Raw genomic sequence first — 6,735 nt, 5'->3', positions numbered from 1 at the left:
GTGGAGTGGTAGAGTGTATTGCGGTACAGTGTATTGGGGTAGAGTGCAGTGTTGCAGAGTGGCGAAAAGAAGAGCTGTGAAGAGTAGAGTGGCATAGAGTGCATTGGCACAGAGGAGAGTAGTGCAGAGCAGAGAGTTGTAAAATGCAGGGGCGTAGTGTAGCGGAATAGAGTGCAGTGGCGTAGACTGCAGTGGCGTAGAGTGCAGTAGCATAGAGTAAAGTGAAGTGGTGCAGCGTAAAGTGCAGTGGCAAGGGATGGTGCAGACTAGAGTGGGGTGGTGTAAAGTGGAGTATACATGCTGCAGTAGCGCACTGCCATTAAAGACAACATATTTCCAACTGAAATGACAATTACACTTGCACAGACAAATAGTTTTTACTAATAAATTGATAGAACACACACACGATAATGTGTGAAACTAGCATCATCTAGCAACGCTTAATTCTGATTCTATTATTTGGTTCCACCACACTTCAAAGTCAACAAAAATGTGCTTCATTTCTGCTTTGCTAATTCTGAAATATTCAGAAATACTTGCATAGTTCCTGTAAATGTTGTTTTAGGTTAGGAAAAAAAACCTTTTCTTCTATCCCCAGAAATGCGTTGACATGAATCAGCTTCTTCAATTAATTTCGTGAATCATCAATGTTTTAATACTTCCCTGATTACTGTATACCCTTTGAATTGAAGAATTGTCTTTTTTAAACAAACTTCCCCTTTTTAAATATGTGTATTATTGAATATGTTCATATTAATTTTTATAAGTGTAATTAAATTTCTCATGTTATCATAAAAAAACTTCCTTGAGTCTCCTTCTCCTTATGCTGTGTTTTCCTTCATTAACATCTTTTCTTTCCAGATAATTTGTTTTTAATTTGCCTGGGTTTTTACCTTTGCATACGATTGCTTTACCCAGACCCAGGAAATGTATCCCATTCAAGGGGTCCTTGTTGTTTTACCATAAACAAGCGGAGGCAGTGCCAGAAGTGAGGACAGGGGGTGCCAGAGGTTAGATGTGGGATGAGACCAAGGGCGTGTCTTGGTGAGAGAGAAAGGTGTGGGCAGAGTCTGAGTGCCAGGTGTGCAGAGAGGGAGCCCGAAGTGGCTAAAACTGGTGCATGATTCCTCTTCTCAGACAACTAATTAATGACCCACAGGCATTGCTATATGACATATGTTGGTTCAGTCATCAGCAAATCAGTTTGTGGCTAGCCCTCAGAAATGTTTTATTCTCCTCAAAATGCTTAAATGAAAAAATACACAATGATCACCTTTTTTCCACTTTGCACAGGGCAGCTGTCACCAGACAATTATGTGAGAATCACCAGGAGAGGAACTTTGGCTCCGCCCACATGTTGGAAGCCAGTAGTACATGTTTTGATTAGGCAGGAGTTTGGTTCTTCCACACAAAAGTGCTGGCCCTCCAGCAGCCACGATCATTTGATTACTTGTCCAGCTGCCTGAGCTTGAACTTTCAGGAGCACACATTTGACATTGTAATGCTTTTAAAGTGTGTTCATTAACTAGATATTGTAGGTTGTTTTTCTCTGGCAGGAGCAGAGATGGGAGAAAGCAGTCATTGATGCAAATGGATTTTTTTTGACTGGCTCGACAGTGCATTGCCAGTACTTGTTTGAAGGTGTCATGGCCTGTGGTCATGTGGAGGCAGTGCCAGAAGTGGGGGCATGGGTGCCAGTGGCATGACCAGGGAGTTGAAGGGATGAGGCAAAGTGCCTATGTTGGTGAGAGGGAGTGAGAGAGACAGGTGTGAGCAGAGTGAGTGCCAGAAGTGCGGAGAGGGGTCCGAGGTGGCTCAGACTTCTGCGCGAGTCCTGCTCTAGGACAACAAATTAATTTACCATTGGCATTACTAGGTGACATATATTGGAAGAGTCATCAACAAATCAGCTTATAGCTAGCCCTAAACAGGTTTTATTTTCACCAATTACTTAAAGGCAAAATGCGATGATCTGCTATTGTCCCATTATTAGAGCAGAAAGACACCAAAAATCTGCAAAAAAAGTAACATTTTCCAATATGCTGCGAAATTCCTCGAAATCCGACCAGCTGCATATATTTGTAAAACGTGGCAAGTTCCTTCCACGTGCAAATATTTCTTCCAGAAGCGGAATTCACATTTTGCCAGCATTTTTCTCCCATTATATGGGGCCCATTTTAACAATTCTATTGAGACGTGGTTCATAAGCCTTAGTAAGGAAGGGCCCTTAGGGTGTCACCTAGTGGCGAAATCAAATTACTGCACAAGGCCATTGCCTTGGGAAGCGCAGCCCAGAGCTGAAAATCCTCGTACTAACCCTGAACGGGTTATTCTGATGCACCAAGCACAGCTCCTCATCTACGAACACGCAACAGATATCCGACCCCAACCACCTACAATGCATCCTGCTCAACACCCGCTCAGTCCACAGGCATGCTATTGACCTCTGGAATCTACTAGACACCATCTCTCCGGACGTCGCCTTCCTAACAGAAACATGGATGAATGCCTCTTCCGCCCCAGACATCACCATTGCCATCCCGGAAGACTATAAGATCATCCGTAAGGACCGCACCGACCAAACAGGAGGAGGCATCGCCAACGTCCATAAGAAATCCATTCGCATCTCAACCAGCTCAGACGTCAATCTCGCCAACTCCGAACACCTGCACTTCCAGATCCACATCGACCCCAAGACCACACTCAGAGGCACCCTCCTTTACAGGCCACCAGGACCCCGCACACAATTCAGTGAAGACATCACGGACTTCATCACTCCACACGCGCTCCCCTCCGAGGAGTACATCCTTCTGGGAGACCTCAACTTTCACCTTGAGAAGAACAACGACCGCAACACCACCACCCTTTTGGACAACCTCGCCAACCTCGGACTTAAACAACTTGTCCCTACCCCCACCCACATCGCAGGTCACACACTCGACCCTATCTTCACCTCCAGCAAACATGTCTCCTTCAGCCACACCACAGCTCTCCTTTGGACTGACCACAGCTGCGTTCACTTTACCTACGACAAGCCCACATCCAACAACCACCCCCAACCCACTCTGCTAAGAAACTGGAACAAAATCACCATTGACCAGATCTCCTCATCGCTTCTTCAAAACCCCCCAGCCCACTCCTCAAACCCAGACCAAGCAGCCACCATCCTCACCCAATGGCTATCCAACAGCGCTGACATCCTAGCACCACTGAAAAAACGACAAATCAAACTAGGCAGCAAGAAGGCCTCCTGGTTCAACGATGATCTTAAGAAATCCAAGAAACTCTGCCGCTCCCTTGAGAAGGCCTGGAAAAAAGACCCAACCACCAGCACCAAGGACGCCTTCAAAAACGCCACCCGCATACACCACCAACTGATCCGGAATGCCAAGAAAGCCGCTTTCAAGGACCGACTAGATAACAACGCCCACAACAGCAAGGAATCATTCAACATCGTCAAGGAATTTACCAACCCCTCAGCCAACTCCAACGACATCACCCCCTCTCAAGCCCTCTGCGACTCCCTTGCCTCATTCTTCCACAACAAAATTGCAGACATCCACAACAGCTTCGACAACCGACCCAAAGACCAACCCACCCAACCCCCCGCAGGACCCCCTCCCCCCCTGAACATCCTCAATGACTGGAAGCCAATCTCCACCGAGGACACCATCCGTCTGATGAACTCCATCCACTCAGGATCCCCCACAGACCCATGCCCTCACCACATCTTTAACAAAGCAGACTCCATCATAGCACCGCACCTCCGAGACGTCATCAACTGCTCCCTCAACTCCGCAACCTTCCCGGAAAGCTGGAAACATGCCGAACTCAGCGCCCTCCTGAAAAAACCCACAGCTGACCCCACCGAACTCAAAAACTACCGCCCTATCTCACTCCTTCCTTTCCCGGCCAAAGTCATCGAAAAAGCGGTCAACAACCAGCTCGCCGCATTCCTCGAAACCAACAAATCCCTCGACTCCTCACAATCCGGCTTCCGAGCCAAGCACAGCACTGAAACCGCCCTCATCGCAGCAACAGACGACATCCGAACCCTATTGGACAATGGAGACACTGTCGCCCTCATCCTCCTCGACCTCTCCGCCGCCTTCGACACGGTCTGCCATAGCACTCTTTTACAACGCCTCAGAAACGTCGGAATCCAAGGAAAAGCACTGGAATAGATCACCTCGTTCCTCACCGGAAGAACCCAGAGAGTCCGCCTTCCACCATTCAAGTCAGAGGCCTCTGAAGTCATCTGCGGCGTGCCACAAGGATCCTCACTCAGTCCCACCCTCTTCAACGTATACATGAGCCCCCTCGCGACCATCGCACGCCAACACAACCTCAACATCATCTCCTACGCCGACGACACTCAACTGATCCTATCACTCACCAGAGACCCTAACACTGCCAAAACCAACCTACATGAAGGAATGAAAGAAGTAGCAGAATGGATGAAGCACAGCCGTCTGAAACTGAACTCAGACAAAACAGAAGTCCTCATCCTAGGCACCTCCCCCACCGCCTGGGATGACTCTTGGTGGCCACAGGCCCTTGGAAAAGCACCCATCCCGACGGACCACGCACAGAACCTGGGCGTCATCCTGGATTCCTCACTCTCGATGAACAGACAAGTCAACGCCGTTTCGTCATCTTGCTTCAACATTCTTCGCATGCTCAAAAAAACATTTCGCTGGATCCCCACCGAAACCAGAAAAACAGTCACCCACGCTCTGGTCACGAGCCGACTGGACTATGGAAACACCCTCTACGCCGGTACCACCGCAAAACTCCAGAAAAAACTCCAACGCATCCAGAACGCCTCAGCCAGGCTCATATTAGACATCCCACGCAAAGAACACATCTCTGGTCACCTGAAAAACCTCCACTGGCTCCCCGTAAATAAGAGGATTACTTTCCGGCTCCTTACCCACGCACACAAAGCACTCTACGAAATAGGACCAGAATGCCTCAACACACGACTGTCCTTCTACTCCCCCCCCCCCCCCCCCCGCCAGCTACGATCCTCCAACCAAGCCCTTGCCACTGTACCTCGCATTAACAAAACCACCATGGGAGGTAGGTCCTTCTCGTTCCTGGCAGCTAAAACCTGGAACTCACTTCCCACTCACCTTCGCCTGACTCAGAACCACCTAGCATTCAGAAAGCAACTTAAAACGTGGTTATTTGACAAGTAATCCCCCATCCTTCTTCAAGCGCCTTGAGACCCTCTGGGTATGTAGCGCGCTATATAAATTTTTTGACTTTGACTTTGACTTTGACTTTTTTTATTATTTTTATTTGAGAATTTAATTGAGCAGGTGCATGACCCCAGGGTATCAGGACGCTGTACATGGCACAAGTTACTGCTTGCCGCTCCTGTGGCGCTTCCATGGAGCCTGCCTTTAACATGAGGTCCTGCCTATTTACAATATGCACAGGTGCCACCTGTGTAAATAATTGTGTTAGTCTATGTCCTTATTGGGGTGACCATGTACCTGGGATTTATTCAGGCTTAAGATCGTAAGTGTTTATTAATCAAAATTGCTTTTACATTTTTCTTGAAATGGCCCAGAGGGTTTTGTGTTCAACTGTGGCAGAAGAGAGTTCCAGGCTCTTGTGCCATTTCCGGAAAAGTAGTGGTGGCTGGCACGGATCAGGAATGGTGGGCGGGGGTATGAAAAAAATACATATTACTCTTACCTCTTCACTGCTGCAGTCTCTCCTCCGTTGTCTCTCCTCAGCTGCTGTTCTTGACGAGTCCCAGAAGCAGGAAGCACCAGGCTCCCCTAAGCCAATCAGGCCGCTGCTGGCACCAGAATGACAGCAGCGTCGTGATTGGTCTGAGCACCTGGTTCGGCTCTTAGACAGTGACTGGGAGTCTGCGCATGTTCTCCAACTAGACCGTGCAATACAGCCATGTGCAGAACATGCTAAGTGCGCAAGACTGTTTGGCCAGCCTAAGATGGCCGACCAAACCTTCTTGTGTTTTTAAGAGAGTGCCTACCACTGCTCCCCCTGCTGGCTGTGACAGCCAAGCCCCGCCCGCCCCAAATTGGCTTCAGCACGGAGAAATAAAATGATAATATCACAGTGTTGTCATTTTATTGTTCCTTTATTGCAGTGTGGAGAAGGGTCGTGACGTGAGCGCAATATGTTTATCTTGAATCTGGGTGGGCCCCGGTGGCATCGCGTCACAACTGCGCACTGAGCGACCCGCCGATATGGTCCGTTTTTGTGCTGGGTTTTGTGGTGTTCTGCGGGTAATGTATTCAGTCTTAAAGTTGGTAAACTCTCGAATTAGGATGGGCGCTTAATGAATTGATTGCTTTCCAGCTTACTTACCAAGAGCAAAGATTAAATACATGGGGGGGTGGGAGGGAAGTGGGGGGTTACCAGCCTCCAGGAGCTCACTCCGGCACTCACCACGAGCACTAACAAAGAGGAATGTTAAGAACAGTCAGCCCCCCCCCCCCCCCCGTCTCCCCCCTCCTAAAGAAACACCGTGCACACATGTATTACAATCCCGACTCACTGCCTCACGGTTCACTTGTGATCTTGGGCACAGCATGTCTTACTTGTGATCTTGGGCGCTTGGTGTCGTACCCAGTACCCCCACCTTGCAGAAACAGGGAGTGCATTCTCTGGTGGTGGGAAAGGGGCGGGGCTCACTGCTCCTTGACACTGAATGATGGATGAATGAATGAGCTACTGTATCTGCAGAGGCCAGGT

Source organism: Lissotriton vulgaris, chromosome 5, assembly GCF_964263255.1.
Source record: "Lissotriton vulgaris chromosome 5, aLisVul1.2, whole genome shotgun sequence".
Taxonomy (NCBI): domain Eukaryota; kingdom Metazoa; phylum Chordata; class Amphibia; order Caudata; family Salamandridae; genus Lissotriton; species Lissotriton vulgaris.
The sequence above is the reverse complement of the archived record's forward strand: the minus strand, read 5'-3'. Positions refer to the sequence as shown.